The sequence below is a fragment of the Manis javanica genome, chromosome 5 (genome assembly GCF_040802235.1).
Source record: "Manis javanica isolate MJ-LG chromosome 5, MJ_LKY, whole genome shotgun sequence".
NCBI classification, from domain to species: domain Eukaryota; kingdom Metazoa; phylum Chordata; class Mammalia; order Pholidota; family Manidae; genus Manis; species Manis javanica.
The window spans coordinates 54,434,539-54,455,836 of record NC_133160.1 but is presented as its reverse complement, the minus strand read 5'-3'; the positions used below and the strand labels follow the sequence as shown (position 1 = coordinate 54,455,836).

At 37.6% G+C, this 21,298-nt stretch overlaps 1 long non-coding RNA gene across 1 annotated transcript in view; it reads right to left on the bottom strand.

The window, feature by feature from the left end:
* LOC108384951 (uncharacterized) overlaps window positions 1-19,090 on the bottom strand; it is a 30,804-nt gene extending 11,714 nt beyond the window's left edge. The window contains exon 1 of the long non-coding RNA XR_005058648.2: window positions 18,854-19,090. This is a non-coding gene — a long non-coding RNA (uncharacterized lncRNA). The remainder of the gene's footprint in view (window positions 1-18,853) is intronic.
* Window positions 19,091-21,298: the final 2,208 nt, after the last annotated feature.

The following is a 21,298-nucleotide window of genomic DNA, read 5'->3' as shown; positions in this document are numbered from 1 at the left end:
CGAGAACCCAGTGCCTCACGAAGCAGGTAAGATACAAGGCCCAGACCTGGGGGACCCAAGCGCCTCTCTCCCCAACTCCCGGAGGGAGGAGAGGAGTCGGAGCGGAGAAGGAAAGGGAGCCCAGGACGGCTGAACAACCAGCCCCAGCCATCCACACCAGAGTACAGACACAGTGCATGCGTGAGGTGCTGGATACTAGGGAAACAAGCCAGCAAGAACAGTGAGTGGGTAACGGAGGCTGGTGCTGGAGAACAAACGAAAGCGAGCGGCCATTTTTTTTCTTTTTTTGGCAAGTGCTGTTTGGAAGACTTAAAGGGACAGGGACCCCAATACTAGGGAAACAGGGCAGCAGAACCGATGAGCGGGTGCCTGAGGCTGGCGCTGGAGAAAAAAGAAACACGAGCAGCCATTTTTTTTCTTTTCTTTTTTTGGCGAGTGCTTTCTGGAAGTCTTAAAGGGCAGGGTGGGACACTTAGTCCAGAGGTAGGGAATCTGGGGATCTCTGGGCACTCTAATCCCCTGGGAAGAAGGGAGCATGGATGCTCATTACTGAGACAAACAGCCTCCCGGCCGCTCCCCCTACAACGGGGCTCTACAATTTTGAAGCAGCAGCATGAGCCAGGCCATGCCCACAGTAGCAGCAGAGATAAAGTCCATAGCAGCCAGGCAGGAAGCAGAAGCCCTATCTGTGCACAGCTGTGCAGCACAAGCCACTAGAGGTCGATGTTCTTCAAGGAGAGGAAGGCCACAAACCAACAAGAAGGGAACTTCACCCAGCCGTCACTGGTTCCAGCTCTGCAAACTATTTCTATCACCATGAAAAGGCAAAATTACAGGCAAACCAAGATCACAGAGGCAACACAAGAGAAGGAGAGAAACCTAACCAGTCTCCCTGAAAAAGAATTCAAAATAAAAACCATAAACATGCTGATGGACATGGAGAGAAAAATGCAAGAGTAATGGGATGAAGTCCGGAGGGAGATCACAGATGCCAGTAAGGAGATTACGGAAGTGAAACAAACTCTGGAAAGATTTATAAGCAGAATGGATAAGATGCAAGAGGCCATAGAAGGAATAGAAACCAGAAAACAGAAATGCATAGAAGCTGACATAGAGAAAGATAAAAGGATCTCCAGGAATGAAACAATATTAAGAAAACTGTGTGACCAATCCAAAAGGAACAATATCCAAATAATAGGGGTACCAGAAGAAGAAGAGAGAGGAAATGGGATAGAAAGTGTCTTTAAAGAAATAATTGCTGAAAACTTCCCCAAACTGGGGGAGCAAATAATCGAACAGACCATGGAAATACACAGAACCCCCAAAAGAAAGGAACCAAGGAGGACAACAGCAAGACACATAATAATTAAAATGGCAAAGATCAAGGACAAGGAAAGAGTTTTAAAGGCAGCTAGAGAGAAAAAGGTCACCTATAAAGGAAAACCCATCAGGCTATCATCAGACTTCTCAACAGAAACCCTACAGGCCAGAAGAGAATGGCATGATATATTTAATGCAATGAAACAGAAGGGCCTTGAACCAAGGATACTGTATCCAGCATGACTATCATTTAAATATGATGGAGGGATTAAAAAATTCCCAGACAAGCAAAAGCTGAGGGAATTTGCTTCCAACAGACCACCTCTACAGGGCATCTTACAGGGACTGCTCTAGATGGGAGCACTCCTAAAAAGAGCACAGAACAAAACACCCAAAATATGAAGAGTGGAGGAGGAGGAATAAGAAGGGAGAGAAGAAAAGAATCTCCAGACAGTGTATATGACAGCTCAATAAGCAAGCTAAGTGAGGCAGTAAGATACTAAAGAGGCTAACCTTGAACCTGTGGTAACCATGAATTTAAAGCCTGCAATGGCAATAAGTACATATCTCTCAATAGTCACCCTAAATGTAAATGGACTGAATGCACCAATCAAAAGACAGAGAGTAATAGAATGGATAAAAAAGCAAGACCCATCTATATGCTCCCTGCAAGAAACTCACCTCAAACCCAAAGACATGTACAGACTAAAAGTCAAGGGATGGAAAATATTTTCCAGGCACACAACAGTGAGAAGAAAGCAGGGGTTGCAGTACTAATAACAGACAAAATAGACTTTAAAACAAAGAAAGTAACAAGAGATAAAGAAGGACACTACATAATGATAAAGGGCTCAGTCCAAAAGAGGATATAACCATTTAAATATATATGGACCCAATAGAGGAGCACCAGCATATGTGAAACAAATAGACTGCAATGCATTCATTTTAGAGACTTCAACACATCATGCACCCCAAAGGATAGATCCACTGGGAAGAAAATAAGTAAGGACACAGAGGCACTGAACAACACAGTAGAACAGATGGACCTAACAGACATCTATAGAACTCTACATCCAAAAGCAACAGGATATACATTCTTCTCAAGTGCACATGGAACATTCTCCAGAATAGACCACATACTAGCCCACAAAAAGAGCCTCAGTAAATTCCAAAATACTGAAATTCTACCAACCAATTTTTCACACCACAAAGGTATAAAACTTGAAATAAATTCTATGAAGAAGACAAAAAGGATCACAAACACATGGAGGCTTAACAAATGCTCCTAAATAATCAATGGATCAACAAACAAATCAAAATAGAGATAAAGGAATATATAGAAACAAATGACAACAACTACACAAAGCCCCAAATTCTGTGGGACGCAGTGAAAAGTATATAGCGATCCAGGCACACTTGAAGAAGGAAGAACAATCCCAAATGAATAGTCAAACATCACAATTATCAAAACTGGAAAAAGAAGAACAAATGAGGCCTAAAGTCAGCAGAAGGAGGGACATAATAAAGATCAGAGAAGAAATAAACAAAATTGAGGAGAAAAAAACAATAGCAAAAATCAACAAAACCAAGAGCTGGTTCTTTGAGAAAATAAACAACATAGATAAGCCTCTAGTCAAACTTATTAAGAGAAAAAGAGAATCAACACAAATCAACATAATCAGAAATGAGAATGGAAAAATCACGACAGACTCCACAGAAATACAAAGAATTATTAAAGACTACTATGAAAACCTATATGCCAACAAGCTGGAAAACCTAGAAGAAATGGACAACTTCTTAGAAAAATACAACCTTCCAAGACTGACCAAGGAAGAAATACAAAAGTTAAAAAAAAACCAATTACGAGCAAAGAAATTGAAATGATAATCAAAAACCTACCCAAGAACAAAACCCCCGGGCCAGACAGATTTACCTCGGAATTTTATCAGAAACACAGAGAAGACATAATACCCATTCTCCTTAATGTTTTCCACAAAACAGAAGAGGAGGGAATACTCCCAAACTCATTCTATGAAGCCAACATCACCCTAATACCAAAATCAGGCAAAGACAACACCAAAAAAGAAAATTACAGACCAATATCCCTGATGAATGTAGATGCAAAAATACTCAATAAAATATTAGCAAACCAAATTCAAAAGTATATCAAAAGGATCATACACCAAGACCAAGTGGGATTCATTCAAGGGATTCAAGGATGGTACAACATTAGAAAATGCATCAACATCATCCACCACATCAACAAAAAGGAAGACAAAAACCACATGATCATCTCCATAGATGCTGAAAAAGCATTTGACAAAATTCAGTATCCATTCATGATAAAATAGAGGGCAAGTACCTCAACATGATAAAGGCTATATATGATAAACCCACAGCCAACATTATACTGAACAGCAAGAAGCTGAAAGCTTTTCCTCTGAGATCGGAAACTAGACAGGGATGCCCACTCTCCCCACTGTTATTTAACATAGGACTTGAGGTCCTAGCCATGGCAATCAGACAAAACAAAGAAATACCAGGAATCCAGTTTGGTAAAGAAGAAGTTAAACTGTCACTATTTGCAGATGACATGATATTGTACATAAAAAACCCTAAAGACTCCACTCCAAAACTACTAGAACTGACATCGGAATACAGCAAATTTGCAGGATACAAAATTAACACACAGAAATCTGTAGCTTTCCTAAATACTAGCAATGAACCAATAGAAAGAGAAATCAGGAAAACAATTCCATTCACAACTGCATCAAAAAGGAATAAACCTAACCAACGAAGTGAAAGACCTATACCCTGAAAAATACAAGTCACTCTTAAGAGAAATTAAAGGGGACACTAACAAATAGAAACTCATCCCATGCTCATGACTAGGAAGAATTAATATCATCAAAATGACCATCTGCCCTAAGCAATATACAGATTTGATGCAATCCCTATCAAATTACCAGCAACATTCTTCAACGAACAGGAACAAATAATTCAAAAATTCATATGGAAACACCAAAGACCCTGAGTAGCCAAAGTAATCCTGAGAAAGAAGAATAAAGTAGTGGGGGTCTCACTTCCCAACTTCAAGCTCTACTACAAAGCCGTAGTAATCAAGACAATTTGGTACTGGCACAAGAACAGAGCCACAGACCAGTGGAACAGATTAGAGACTCCAGACATTAACCCAAACATATATGATCAATTAATATTTGATAAAGGAGCCATGGACATACAATGGCGAAATGACAGTCTCTTCAACAGATGGTGCTGACAAAACTGGACAGCTACATGTAGGAGAATGAAACTGAACCATTGTCTAACTCCATACACAAAAGTAAATTCAAAATGGATCAAAGACCTGAATGTAAGTCATGAAACCATAAAACTCTTAGAAAAAAACATATTCAAAAATCTCTTAGACATAAACATGAGTGACCTCTTCTTGAACATATCTCCCCGGGCAAGGAAAACAACAGCAAAAATGAACAAGTGGGACTATATTAAACTGAAAAGCTTCTGTACAGCAAAAGACACCATCAATAGAACAAAAGAGAACCCTACAGTATGGGAAAATATATTGGAAAATGACAGTACCGATAAAGACTTGACGTCCAAAATATATAAAGAGCTCACCCACTTCAACAAACAATCCACTTAAAAAATGGTCAGAGGAACTGAACAGACAGTTGTCCAAAAAAGAAATACTGATGGCCAACAGACACATGAAAAGATGTTCCACATCACTGATTATCAGAGAAATGCAAATTAAAAGTACAATGAGATATCACCTCACACCAGTAAGGATGGCTACCATCCAGACGACAAACAACAACTAAGGTTGGCGAGGCTGTGGAGAAAGGGAAGCCCTCCTACACAGCTGGTGGGAATGTAAATTAGTTCAACCATTGTGGAAAGCAGTATGGAGGTTCCTCAAAATGCTCAAAATAGACTTATCATTTGACCCAGGAATACCACTCCTAGGAATTTACCCTAAGAACGTAGCCCCCAAGTTTGAAAAACACAGATGCACCCATATGTTTATCACAGCACTATTTACAATAGCCAAGAATTGGAAGCAACCTAAGTGTCCATCAGTAGTAGAATGTATAAAGAATATATGGTACATATACACAATGGAATATTACTCAGCCATAAGAAGAAAACAAATCCTACCATTTGCAACAACATGGATGAAGCTAGAGGGTATTATGCTCAGTGAAATAAGCCAAGTGGAGAAAGAGAAATACCAAATCATTTCACTCATCTGTGGAGTATAAGAACAAAGGAAAAACTGAAGGAACAAAAGAGGAGCAGAATCACAGAACCCAAGAATGGACTAACAGGTACCAAAGGGAAAGGGACTGGGGAGGATGGGTGGGTAGGGAGGGATAAGGCAGGAAGAAGATGAAGGGGGGTATTAAGATTAGCATGCATAAAGGGGGTGTGGGAGAAAGGGGAGGGCTGTACAACATAGAGAAGACAAGTAGTGATTCTACAGCATTTTTCTATGCTGATGGACAGTGACTGTAAAGGTGTTTATAGGGGGGACCTGGTATAGAGGTGAGCCTAGCAAACATAATATTCTTCATGTAATTGTAGATTAATGATAACAAAAAAAGAAAAAAGAAAGAAAAGGGGATTACTCCTTGATAGGATAAAACTACCTGTAAATCAATGATTAATGCATGCTTTAAATATCCTTAATTTTGATCATTTAAAGGTGTCAGATGATCAGCTATGGAAGTATATTTTTCTGATAATGTTCCTTTCTCTTTAAAAAAAAAAAAGCAGTTCCTGTGTGGTGACCTCCAATAAGTTCTTCACAATGGTATAAAGGGCATATCAAAGTGTGTGCAAAGGGTCTGTTTGTGTTTATACAGAGGATCAAAGCCTAATTTGGCTACCCAGAAAATGAACTAAGATACAATATGAAGAAGAAGTTCCAACATCAACATTCTCTGGAAGAGTCATTCCAGAAGATGATCATCAAAAAACATCAACAAATATCCTGGCGCTGTTACAGTTGTAGCTGCATTCATCCCACTGATTCCTGGAATTGCCATTGGAATGAAGAAGGAGATATCTAAGCTGGTCTCTGCATACAGTAAAATAACAAATTTGACTCGATCTATACTGTTGGAACTCAATGAAGGATTAGGAGAAGTGCAAGTTACAGTGCTCCAAAATCTTGAGTCTACAGACTATCTACTGTTAAAAGAACATATGGGATGGAAACAGTTCCCAGGGATGTGTTGTTTTATTTAAATTGTCTGATTTTTCTCAAACTATTCAAATTCAGTTAGACAATATCCATCATATCACTGATAAGTTTTCACAAATGCCTAGGGTGCCTGACTGGTTTTCTTGGTTTCACTGGAGATGGCTGGTAATTGCAGGTCTGCTTTGGTTATGTAACTGTATTCCTATTATGTTAATGCATGTGAGCAATTTAATTAGTAGTTTAAAACCTATGCATGCTTAAGTTACTCTACAAGAAGATATGTCAAAGAAATAAGCAATCTTCCTATGTTTTCTTCCGTCTGCTACTTCTATAGCTTTTTTTCTTCCTTCCTAATTACAACCCTTAAATAAAATTCGTGCCTCATATCGAATTTACTGAGTATCATAATTCTTCCAAGTGGTAAAGATACCTCAAGACAAATGCTGGGCATAGAAGCCACAGGGCATAAATCTGCAAAGAAGTAAAAAGCTAACCTTTTCAAACAATATGGCTTCTCTCTCACTTACCAACTTTACATTTCCCTGTATGACCCCGGAAGATGACTGGTTAGCCAGAGACGGGTAATATTCCTCAAGGGAGGAACAACCTAAGACAGGCACAGTCGCAGGGGGGCCATCAGGTGAGAAATTGGGGATCAACAGAGGTGAGGCTTAGAACCCCACTCCCCCTGTTTTGAGAGACATCTTCTGTATCCATGGATGTTTTGTTGCCCTTGTCTAGCTTGGGTTAACACATAGTCTACAGGCACACACCTGATCATCTACATTTGCTTTCTTACAGCACTAAATTCTGTTTTCTACCTTTATCTTGCATCTACCTACCACTTCAACATTTTATTAAAAGTAATAATAATAATAAAATAATAAGGAAGAGATGTGGGATTCACATATAAATCAAGTATAAAAATCCAACGAATATTCATATTTCACCTGATTGTTTATAGTTCATAATGCGTGATCAAAACCAAAAGCTTCTGTGGCGACTGCCCTTGTACTGTTCACCGTGTAAGAACTTATTCACTATGTAAGAATTTGTACACCATGTAAGAACTGTTCTTTGTGCTTCAGAAGATCCGAGACTGATGAGAATTAGGCTTGGGGTTGATTAATGATTGTGCATTGAGTCCCCTGTACAGAATTTTATTGTTGTTAACTGTTAACAACCATTTGATCAATAAATATGACAGATGCCTTCTAAAAAAAATTATCTAAGCAAAAAATTAATAAAAGCAAAGTGAAAGAAAAATTGCTGGAACTTGAAAAAAGAAAAATAGGCAAGAAGCACCCTCCTACCATAACGAGATGTATTAATAGAAGGAGTTTTATAAAAATTCAGGCCAGTGGTATTGCATACTCTATAACCATTTCATTTTACTTCATAGTAACCCGCAGAAGACGTGATCTGTGTTGCTGTGCTCATGACACCCTGAGAGTAAATTAGAAAGTATGGCAGAGCTCTTAAGACTAAAACTAATTGCACAAAATAAAATTTGTGAATTTTTTTAAAGATTAACTTTATTGGAATTTGAATTACCACGTTTTTTATCAAACCCATAATTCAATGACTGATAAGACAAAATCCGTTTAAAATGGGACCATACACATTAATGAAGAAGAGAAAGAATAAAATATTCAGGAAGGTTTTGTTTATCCTTAAATCTACTTCACTCATTTTTTTCCCTAACTTTCCAAGTACCCAGCCATTCTTAGTAGATTGAAGTGGTATTCAGAACAGCATTGATTAAATGCAGAAATGATCAGAAACTAGTAGAACAGTTATGAAGAGAGATAGGGTACAATTAGTTTTTTTTTAATGCCTTTTGGTAAGATTCAAAGAAATAATTACCAACAACATAATGTTCTTGTTTAAATAAAAGCAAGAACATTACTGGCTTATGTGTGATGGATCAGAGTGATGCAATAATTTCCATACTAAATAAGTCATCTCGCTTTGGGGAAATTTAGATAATCCAGTAGTCATTGGAGTGATTACACATTTGACAAAACACTAGCCAGTTTATATTCCTCAAGTCATCAGGGAGATAGAACATTCTCAGAGGATAGAAAGAATAGATTAAGTTATATGATATTTAAAAAAATAAAAAAGGAATAGCATGCATTGAACCCAGAGAGTCTTCTCTCATGTAACAGACTTCAGCAAGAAATGGTAACTGTGTGTTTTTCATAGTACCTAACAGCGCATAATAAAAAAAATAAGAGAATGTAATGCAATATGAAAGGTTGAAGTTAAATAGGGAAACATACACAGAAACTGAAAGATCAGCCTTTCTTCTGAGTCATTCATAAATACAGGGACAGTCGTGTTTCCAATAGTTTAACACCATCCTTCTTACTGGCCTGTTCATGATCATCAGTCCCTTTATGATTCCCTAGGATACAGTTAGAAAATGAACTTGTGCACTTAGTAAATGGACTGAATCATAAGCTACTGCCTTTTGCTCCAGAGTTGGCTGCTTTGAAAATTAGTTGTACACTTAACTACTCAACTTTAGGGGAAAAAAATATTTGTTTCCCACTGAAGGAAATTAAATGCCTATTTTTAGAGAACTACAAACAATCAAGACATCCACTGTGCTATTTTCCTATGAAAGTTGACTGATATTTTAGGGTGACTAGGATAACATAATATCTAGCTACTAGTAGTAACAAATGGTTTTCTTATGGTGGACTCTAAAAGAGTTTTTATTTCAGGATTTCCAGTTTTCCAGTGAAATGACATAGGGAAGATGGGTAGCACAAGTATTCAGGTGGAAGACTAGAGTCTTAAATAAAAGCAACATGGTAAAGAAACAAAACTGTCCAAGCATTAAGTCTATTTCCCATTCAAATGAATATTTTTTCAAAATTAACTCCACAAGAAGCTATTATCCTAATGCTCACTTTGTTCTAAGTGTTTTGAAGCCACACTTTTAGAATTGACGTTGCACACAATTCCAACCATACAAGAAGGCAGGCAAAATAGCTTTTTCATATCCTACATAATAGTTTGAATTCCACGGCTTCCCCCAATATACCAAATATTCTACACTCAGGGTATTTGTTGCCTCCCCATTTTATTGTCAGAGCCAGACAATTAAATTGAAGAATTAAAAAGAGACCCTTCATTGTTAGAACTGTTAATTTAAATACAGATCCATGGTCCTTAAAATTTTTGCCTCAGAATGTACTAAGCAGACTATGTGAATGGTCATCAACCAACTCCCTAATCCACTCCTATCTTACTATTGATTTGATTACATGAGGCTACACTGTATCACTAGATAAACATTTAGGAAGAAAAGTTGTCTACACAGTCTGGCCCAAATGTCACAAGCTAGTTCATATATTTGGCCCTCAGTTGCCACTTTAAACCAGTTCAATACTAGTGCAAATTCTGCAGCCAGCTTGGGACTATTGCTCATTCCTGGCACAGTCATTTACAATCCTAAGAATGGTCATGTTTCTCCATTAGAAAGGCAACAGTCTAAGAATCATAACTCCTTAAATCATAATCTCCAATTTAAACAAAGACTCTCAATTCTTATCATGTTAGAATTATTTTCTCCTAAAAATTGTTAAAATTCTGATAGAACACAGCGGTCTGCCAGAATTTTTACAGGAAAATAATAGCAAATACCAATACCAGGCAGTGCAAAAAAGGACGATTCCTGTCTTACAAACATTTATCAAACAAAATGGCAATATTTAGTACAATAATCCCCCTCCAAGGTATCATTGCATTCTTGTCATTATTATTTTCAATAAAACAACTTGCCTTGGAAAGGATGGTGGCAAACATGACTAAAAAAAAGTTTGTAGGTTAATTGCAAATCTCGCATGTCTACTGTGTGCTCTATTCACATAAAAACTGTCAATCATTTCTAGAGAATTTACTGTGATCCAGACACTATGCTTCAAGATTATATAATCCTCATTGCAGGTCTGCAAGGGAACCATTGTCAGCCCTGCTTTAAGATGAGGGGACTGAAGTTCAGAGAAGTTAATAACTTACTCCCGGTTTCATCTCTAAGAAGCAGTAGAGCCAAAATTTAAACTCAGATCTCTCTCCAAAGTTTGCATTTTTATTGACTATATCTAAGAGTTTATATTTGACTCATCCTAGCTGTTGAGGTTTTAGTAGGAAATATCTAAGTCTCTAGGAACTGAAATACATAACTGCTGTATATGGAAATATTGTGAGCTGAAGAAACATAATTTAAACAATATGTAAACCTGACACTAAAATCCATGTTCTAGTTTTCATTTCAAAAGTGATTAAACAAATTTCCTTCCCTGCTGGATTATCACTCGAATGGCATATGATGTACCTGGAATCTACCTTCCAGTCCCAAGTGGCCAGAGGACAAAAGCTGCCTTTGCGAAAAATTTCTAAGCAGAAGATGCAAGGCCCAAAAATCACTAGAAAAATGTGCTTCGTGAGATTTTTCAGTTCAATTTTACTCTCCCTTGAGATTCAAACAAACTTCAGATAATCATCTTGAACTTGATGATGAACCAAACTCAGATTCAGACTATGGCTTTTCAGAGGGTCAGCCCTTCCATTTAGAATAAGGCACAGCTTAGAGAGAGGAGCCAAATGGGTCAGATGTTCAACACTTGGCAAAAGCCTCAGCTGTCATATTGAAACAATGTTAACAAGATGGCAGGCTTTAAAATAAATCCCTGTGGAGGCTACTGATAGCATTCAGCTTTTTCTTCTGTCTCCTATCCAGCCTCACAACTTTCCAGAGCACATGCCGATCATGCACAGCATGAACTGGGAACGCAAGGGCTGCTCAACATGCTGATACTTATTTGGCAACAGGAGCCAGTCCTGGGCTTATATGTAAGGGGACTTCGACTCCGCAGCAGGAGATAAAGCACGCTGCCACACACATCTGTCTGTATCAGAAGCAGCCAGAGCCACCACGAGCCTCACTCACCGGAAAGCAACACTTTCCAGTCAGTTTTAGTGAACAGCGTGGGCGTTGAGCGCCATGAGTTCTTCTCCTAAACAATCCGTTTTTGAAAATGTTCTGAGAAGGTTGACTAATTTCTGTTAGGCACCATCAATCCCTCTTTCTGGTTAGCAAGAAACTGGCTTCCCAAGTCTTGAGTTAAATCCCGTATGAGGGCTAGGAATATGGATCAATTGACGGTTTTGGATGGTGCCATTTCTCTATAATAAACTAATTTGGACTGCTGCAAGTATAGACTAAAGTTTAGCCCATATCAGGGCAACACTGAAGCACTGGATTTCACGACCTTTCTTGTGCATGTGTCATAATCAGATATAAATAGAAAGCTAGCCATGCTGTGAAGAAAACTAATTTTTTGTTACATAATTTCTCTATTCTAAATTCATTGTTCATCCAGTAGATACAAGAGAATAGGAGAACCAATGTAGTGGACAAGAAAAATATAAGTACATTTTGATATTAAGGTGAGAATGTTTAAAATGGATTATACTGTCTTAGCCCTTGGGGCCTTTCTAACAAATAATTCCCAGCCCATGTATCTTTCAATGACAAGATTCTGAAGTTGTTATGTAGGTATCTCAGTAAGGTACCTAGGCTCTATTAAAGGTACCAGTATCGGCCTAAGCCACCATGATACCCATATGAATAGCCTTATTACAATGAAAATTTGAAAAATTACTAAAATGATCAAGGGTAACACTGAGAAAAGTTCCCTTAGCATATCCCACTCTTAGGCTCTTCACGTATTAATGCTCTCAGAGTATTAAAGCTATAGGCAAGTACAAAGCTAGAAGCTGAAGAAGCCATAGGATGATCTGATTTGGGTATTTATAAATGAGTTACAATGCTTCACACAGAGGCTGCCTGGAGGATGTTCAGGAGAGCACAGCCACAGCCCACGCCTGTGTCCTCCAGGGCAGTCCCCACCTGTCTACCTGTAGGTCTGTTTAAGCAGGGATTCTCTTGGCAAAATACAATCGCACTGCCAAGGGAAAAATTAAAAACATGGATCTTTTCCATACTTCTCATTTTATAAATGAGGAAATCGAAGTTGAGAAAGGTGAAATAAGCAGGGCTAATGCCGCCCCCTGGCTCGCGACCAGGTCAGAACTGCAGCCTGCCCCTGTGAGAACCTGCCAGGCCCTGCCAGAAGGCTACCGTTCTGCCCGTGTGGTGTCTTCTGTCTACGCTATCCAGTCCTGACGCGGTCCAGCTGCACTGAGTCAAGCAGGTCCTGAAGTGCGGAAGGGGAGCAAAGAAAAGAAAGACAGAAAGAGCTGGGAGGGCTGACGCTCCCGTGCGTCACCAGCTAAACTTTAATGAAAGTCCAGGGTTTATATGGGGTTACATGATTCCAGGATATAGCATTATCCAATAGACAATCAAGCACAGTATTGACATCAGCGGTAGCTGAGCAAAGGTAGGCTCAGCAGGGTTCCAGTTAGTTGCTCATGGAATGTGTAAACAGAATGTTCTTTGTTCTCTATTCCCGCCACATCAGCAAGTGGGGGAAGGCCATAGCCCACTCCCCACGTCTCCCCCATTTTTATTTTATAAGAGGGTGATAGTGCCTGTCTTAGGTGTTCCTGGATGACTCATCTGGACTTACCCGTCATTGGTACCCACATTCCATCATGAGGGCCCTGTCTTAGGTTGCCAGAGGTCTCCAAGACACTTACCCATCATTGACTATCCTGTCCCCTTCTCAATATCCAGCATCGGGGGGTGACTTTTCAGCTGAGACATATGTAGCTCTGCACCAAGGTGCAGAAATGCTTTTAAACTCATTTTTAGGAAACAAGGCAACAAGAACACAATGAGAAACATACACACAATGGCTGCACATAATGATAACAGAAAATGAGGCAAGACTTTAGAACTTATGATTTACAAGTTGGGGGGCCATCTGCAATTTCAAATGATGCAGGTCTCTTAAGGCTTGCTGAATGAGTTTCCACATGCTGCGAAGGACACAAGGCCCTAGTAACATCAACAAAAGCCATAAAATGCTTAGGGCTAAGAGAAGTGCAACAGCATGCCAGAGACTATTCAGGGGGTCCCTGAACACGTCTTTTATCTGATTTAATATATCAGATGCAGTTTTGGCTGTAAATAAGATATGATTTAAATAGTTCTGTGGTGGCCAGGGGTATAACTCCTCCTTTTTTGTTTTTTCCAAATGAGCTTTAAGGGTGTCATGGGCACGTTTTATAGTGCTTTGCTTTGTGGATTATATGGTATCTTAGTTTTGTGGGAAATATGCATTACATGGCTGACATCGAACATGTTGAAAGACAGACATAACTTGAATATATATATATATATATATATGTATATATATATATATATATGTTTTAACAAACTACTAGTTAAATTGCTTACATATATTAACAGAATAGGAATACAGATACATAACAAAGGTAGACTTACAATTACTAGTTATCTCTAATGAAACTAAAAATCTAGTTAAATAGCTTAGGCATTTGTAAAAACTTATTGACAATATGAGGGATATCATCTAATTGATTTTGGGTAGTTTGAGAAATTGAAACAGCACATTCTTGGAAACTGATCACATCTTACATGCTCTTTTAACATCAGACAGTCCACAGCAGCGTGATTCTGAAGCACTGCAGCTCGCAATTCTCTCAGTTTTTGGTTGAGTTCAGATAATACAGAAGCAATCAAGTTTGTTGTTTTGCTATATGCACAGGCCAGCTTAGATATCTCTTTCTGCATTCCAATGACAAGTCCAGGAACTGGCAGGAGGAACGCAGCTGCAACTGCAACAGCAGCAGGATCTCAAAGTTTCAAGTTTTCATGACAATCAGATGGCAGAGCTAGGAGAAGCTTCTTGTGCTTATATTCAGGTGGTCTATTAGAGCAGGAAGAATGCGTCCCACCTCACAAACACCTTGATAGTGTAAAGAAAGGGCTTGATATGTTTTGTTATTACACAAAATACCCAACCATTTGGAAGTCTATATCTAGAAGACTATTTTACAACGATTGAAGAATTACAATAAGAGGGTACACGAGTACAATTAATACATACACAATCAGTAATTATAGTAGTATTAACAGGTAAATTTAATTGGGCATCAGGAGCAAGCACTTTAGGGGGAAGAGCGATGTTTATGCCTGAGATATTAATAAACACCATAGGAGAAAGTCTTATGCCTATTAAATTCTTCTTCAACAGTTCACTGATAGAGGAATTTCTTGCTACACAAAAAGATAACATGCAACTTTTGGCTCACGAGTTGTTGTAACTACAAGTTAGGTGAGGAAAAATTATTTTCTGGAATGAGTGATATATTTAAATACACCTAATTACTCTTATATAATATAACAGGAGTTCTTTTTTGAAACTTTTCACAAGTATAACTGCCAATATCTTCTCAGGACTAAACTGCTTTATAAATATCATAATGATCACCATCTCTAACAGACCAATCAGTAATATAATTCTATCTAAGTTTTCCTCTATCATGTGTCTATAAATTTCATCTGTAGTATGTACATATATAAGTGCCATTATTGGAAATAAAAAAAAAATACTATTATTTAGTGGGCTTCAGTTTTCCGTGTTTGACATGCAGACTTTTGTTGAGGTTTTTTGATGGTCACCTTCTGGGATGACTCTTCCAGAGGATGTTGATGTTGGAAGTTCTCCTTCATATCGTATCTGAATTCATTTTCTGGGCGGCCAGATCAAGCATTGATCCTCTTTAAAAACACAAGCAAACCCCTTGCCCCACATCTTGATATGATCTTTATGCCATAGTGAAGAACTCATTGGAGACTACCACACAGGAAGTGTTGTTGTTTCAGGAAAGGAAATGTTATCAGAAAAATGTACCTCTACCACTGACCATCTATCACCCTCCAGAAGATAAAAATTAAGGATATGTAAAGCATGCACCAATCATCAAATTGCAACTAATTTTATCATATCAGGGAGTAATCCCCCCTCTTTGTATTAATAAATAATGTTTAAGAATAAGGTGACAATATTCAATGAGAACTTCACTTGTAGAATTGTATGAAATGCCTGTGTTATGAGTGATGTTATATAGCTGAAAAAATGTATGTAACACAGAGGAGAGGTAAACTGGAGCGTTGTCAGTCAGCTTAAGAGATAAAGCTTAAAACATTTTATCAGCAACACTTGAAACTAGAAGCTACAAAATCATTTTTCTTTAGTTTACTTAATTTTAAGTAACTAGTACTCATTTGCTGAAATCTAGTTCTTTACTAGTTTAGTAGTAATTAAACAGTGATTATAAACCTGAAAAGATTTACAAATGACAATGGTTAAAGATTTGATGAGAACTTACTGTAAGATAGTTGATATATGGAAGTTTGGATATTTCTGTAACATAAAACACTCAGTAGTAAAATCGAGCATTATTCCTTTTGACAGCACTTTTTAGGTAAGTATATATCAGGTAAATAAGCCAAATTAGTCAAATATTTTCTTTGATGAGGAGAAGAAATTCTACTGATATGTTCCAGGGGCCCTCTGGAAAATATCAGAGTTAATTGAGAGGTAAAAATACCTTTTTAAATTTTGGTTTTGGGAAGCTGTCAAAAGTTTTTAAGGCACTTGCCTAAATAGAATTATAATTATTAAATAACACATTATTTAACTGGAATGATAATAAGAAAGTTTAAAAGCAAATGCAGGTTACATAGTTGTTAACACTTAGCTTAGTCTTTTTAATATTAAGATCTTATTTTCTTAAATACTCAGACAATTCATTAAGACTTAAGCATAAGAAACTGTTTTAATAAAACAATTAGAGAACCCTATGCAATCTTTCAATATTAAGAGCAGACTAACAGTTAAAGAATACTTTGTCTTTCCAACTGAAAACAAAAGTCCAATTTTGCTGTGTTCTCGATATTAAGACTCACTTTCTTTAATTTCACATAGCATGATTATATCTGTAAGAATGTAGTAATTTATTCTTCATTTGCTTTATGATCCCAAGCACACAAGCTGGTGAGAATTATGCCTGGGCTTGCCTGGGGCTTGACTGGGTTTATCCCGACTTATCTCTAAACATCCTGACCCTCCCCCAAAGCAACAGGCTGAGCGATCCTCCACAACAAAGGGCACCACTCTGCTGCACCACACTGCTCTCTCTCTTTGTCTCTGTCTCTCTGTCTCCCTTTAAATAAATAGCTGTACTTTAGAACAATTAACTTTCTTTTACTCTCAACAAAACGAATTTCCATTCTTTATACTTTCTCTTATTAAAACACACATCTTTAACATACCAAAATATTTTCCTCATTATATTAAGTAGTTTTCATTAGAACTAAAACCATTTGATACTTTAACCTTCAGTGAACACTGAAAAATAGGCCACTGTAAACTGTTACACCAGCATTCTTCAGATTGATACATTTATGAACATATTTTATCATTTTTGGAAATGTGCCTTATAGCACAATTTCTCATTAAGTACAAAATATGTCTATATAACTTAGCAAACTTTAAGAACTTTGGTTACCACAAAAATTCTCAGGCTGTTTGCAGATATATACATTGTTATAGATTAATACAGTATTATTATTAAAAAGTTTATTTGCTACACTTGTTTACTTATTTTTAGCAACCATGCTAAATTACTTATAAAACTTTCACCACACATCAAAGTCAAGCCTTTCTTTAAGCATTTTCTTGAAATATTTAATAGGTAACATTAACTTAAATGACTTTAAGTAAACTTTGGCAGCTAATAACTATAAGGACATGTCCATTTCAGTTAAGCTTAAATTAGCATTAATGCATGATATTTTTTTTATTAGATTTTCTGGAAGTTTTAGAATGCCCAATTTTCACAAGCACTTGTTTTTAAATCAATTTTATTAATACCTTCCAGAGGTAGAAAACATTTTTTTGTTACACACTTAGACACACATACATACAGACCGAGACATAATGACTACAGTTAGCAACACTTTTCATATAAATACATATACACAGACAAACTGACATAAAGATTTGAGTTTCTAATACTCAATGGTCTTCTTTCTTCTTAGTTTATTTGATTAAAAGTACTTCAGTTTTCAAGAATACACTCTAAAGGCAAGCAGTTTACATAACTGGGTTAAGGTTTAGACGGCCCCAGACTAACAGGGCCGATGAAGGCTCTGAACTAATAGGGACTGTGTGTGTCCAGGGGGCTGGAAATGAAATGCAAGTACAATTCTAGCTCCAGTCATTTAAAGCCAGGTTGTATTGCAGAAGATAAATTTCTTCTATCTCAGGGAGTTTAGTTTAAGACTTCTCAATTCTCAAAGATAATGATGAACTTAATAAATAGAATAGATGTTCACTAAAAGAATTTGGAAAACTAGCTCCATATTGTAGTAGTTCATGGAACTTTTGACTATTTTCTTCCCTTGTGGCAAAATATATTTAGCTGCATAACATTATATTGCATACTTCTTTCAGGGGCCAAGCCTCTCTAATCAGAGAGTTTGTACTGGGGCCAGGTTTGCGTGCAGAAGATAAGATACTTCTTTTTAAAGTTTAGGGATCGAATTGCTCTCAGTTAGTTCTCCTAGTTTTTTCTGCCCGAGCTTTAGTCATTCCTCAAGAGGCCCCTGCCTGTCTGATAAATGCAGGGACTGTGTGACTTTTCGCTACTAGAGCCCTGATCTGAGTCACAAGCTTGTTTGGCTTCCCTGGGGCTGCTGAGCTCCAGGGTGACTGCCTCTAAGGAAAGCAGTTAATAGAATGGAGCTATTTACATGTTGATCTGAGGGTTCAGCTTAATCACAGGCTCTATTTACATTACACAGGAGGAAGTAACACAGGCATAAGAGTTTGAATGGCATAAGAGTCTGGCTTTGAATGGGGAACAAGGTGAAAAAGCAATCTTTAAGGTCAATGATAGCCATATTCCAGTCTTTTGGAATCATAGCCAGAAAAGGGAGGCCTTGTTGTAAAGGTTCCATAGGTTTAAGAACTGCATTAATTTGCCGTAAGTCATGTAAGAGTCTCTAATTAAGGTCCACAGGCCAAATGTGTCCACCGGAACCTTTTTTGGGCCATGGGTAGAATAATAAGATTGAAGTCCCTTTCCTACCTCATTCCACAATTCTATGTCTACTGTCCCTTCTTCTGGGAACTAAGGGCACACTTTCTCAATAAAATCTAAAAATCTTTCTAATTGGGGTTTCCCTACTTTAATTCCTCTGGCAGCTAACAACCTCTTTAGCCCACAAACATATAACTGTTTGCTCCCCGCCTGTCTCGTATTGGACTCCCAGAAAAATTCACTTACCACATCCACGTTTCTTGCATGCTTCTTCTCTCGCGCGTCTTCTCTGATTACCCTGGCCAGGGCTTTCTCTTCTCTATTGGCCTCATGGTAGCCCTCACCTTTTCCCTCTCCTTCAGGTCCCTGTTCAGGCACCACTTGACGCTGTCCAGCCACGCCGAGTCAAGCAGGTCCTGAAGTGCGGAAGGGGGGCGAAGAAAAGAAAGAAAGACAGAAAGAGCGGGAGGGCTGACACTCCTGTGCATCGCCAGCAAAACTTTAATGAAGGTCCAGGGTTTATATAATGCAGTGGGGTTACATGATTCTAGGATATAGCATTATCCAATAGACAATCAAGCACAGTATTGACGTCAGCGGTAGCCGGGCAAAGGTAGGCTCAGCAGGGTTCCAGTTAGTTGCTCATGGAATGTGTAAACAGAATGTTCTTTGTTCTCTGTTCCCGCCATATCGGCAAGTGGGGGAAGGGCATAGCCCACTCCCCACATAGTCCCCTCTTTTTTCCTGATAAGACCTGCTCATTTTCCTAGCACAGATCTATGAAGCCCTTTGGAACCCCAGCCAATTTTATTCATTTAACCACATAGCTGAGGACTTACCCAAAGTCTGAAGGAAAGCACAGGGAGGAACTAGCTTAGGCAGGAAGGAAAGCCCAAAGTTAGGGTAAAAATTTCATTTCATCTCAGGATCCTCACTATTATTATGATCACCATGACTGTGTCACCATCACCCCTTATGTTTATATTGTAGTCTCTAATGGTTTATTAACATGCACGTTACTTCATTTGTTGACCAATCTTAATAAACTGAGGGCTGGAAAAGTCAATAATGTGTTGGTACTACTTTGTACTTTCAGATATACTGCTCTGTGGCCAACCACACGTTGCTGGTGTATGCCATCACTCTCACTAAATAGATTTTTGAAATTTTGCAGTCATCTGTTATGCCTCCTGTTACATTTTTATTACACAGGTGTCTAACCAAGAGACATGTTTATTGAAAACAATCTGCATATTAATGGGTAATGAACCTAGAAATAAAACCAACCTCTTTAACAATAAAGTCCAATGGCAAAAAGCTAAGAGCTGAAAGTGGAATCAACTGCAGAGGAACGGCAGGAGGCAATAGCCTCAAGTGACCTCCCTGCAGATCTTGATGTTAATGATCATGCTCTCCTTCCTGAACCTTCCGCTCCCTTTGTTTTATATATCACTGGTCTCTTCTCAGCACTTTGAAGCTTCCTTCTCAGTGCCACTTTATGACTTTGCTGACCCTCCCCATATTTTCTTACTTTTGTGTATTTGCCCATGATATTTTTTTCTTTCTTCCTCTCTGCTTGAATTTATCTTCCAAGATTCACCTCAAATATCACTTCCTTTCTAAAAATCCCTCCTGACCATGCAGGCTGAAATTATTTGTTCATTCCTCTTTTATTTTATGTATTTAGTTTTTTAAACAGTAATGCATTCAATGTGGTTCAAAAACCTAAAATAAAAATAGGCATACAGTGAAGTCTCCTTTATACTGTTGGTGTCTACCACTCGTTTTCCCTCCTATCATTTGGTTTTTGTGTTTCTAAGGATACTTATGCATAAAAAAAAGAAAAACATAATTTTCCTGATTTTACACATTGGTGGCATAATATGCAGTATGTTCTGCACATTACCTTTTATTCACTTGATGTGTTTTGGAGAGAAGTGTTTTTGTATTAATACATAGAGTATAGCATCATTCCCTTATAGCTATGTAGTATTTTATTGCAGGGTTATAGCATAGTGCATTTAGTCAGTCTCCTACTGATAGAACTTCAAGTTGTTTCTTATTTTTGCTGTTATGAGCAATGATGCAATTAATAGTGTGATAATATGTCATTTTGCAAATATGTCCTATTATGCCTACAGAATTGGAATTGTTCTTTCAGAGAGTATTAAATTTTCATAAACATTTCCAAATGTCCTGCATATATGTGTTGTAGCACTTTACACATTCCCAAGCAATATGTGAAATGTTTATTTGCCCCCCATTCTTGATAATGGTATTATCAAGCTTATATATCTTTGTCAATATTAATAGGTAGCAGATGTTATTTAAGTGCAATCTTAATTTGAATTTCATTTATGATGATTAAGGTTGAGTACCTTTTTGTAGTTTTAAGGATTATGTTTACCTTGTTTTTTAATGAATTATTTGTTTCTTCATCTCTACATTTTTCTATTGGTAATCTCATTCATTTATTGATACTCTTTATTTACATATTAGGGAAATTAGATCTTTCTTCTGTTATATGGCAAATTTTTCCAGTTTGTAATGTTTGCTTTGGACTCTGTTTATAGTAACTCTCATTTTTTAGCTTCCTGTTAACTATTCATTTATTATTGAACTCAGATGATGTCATCAATGTTTCTACATTTGGATTTATACAGCAACAAATATGATTGCTATGAGACTTTG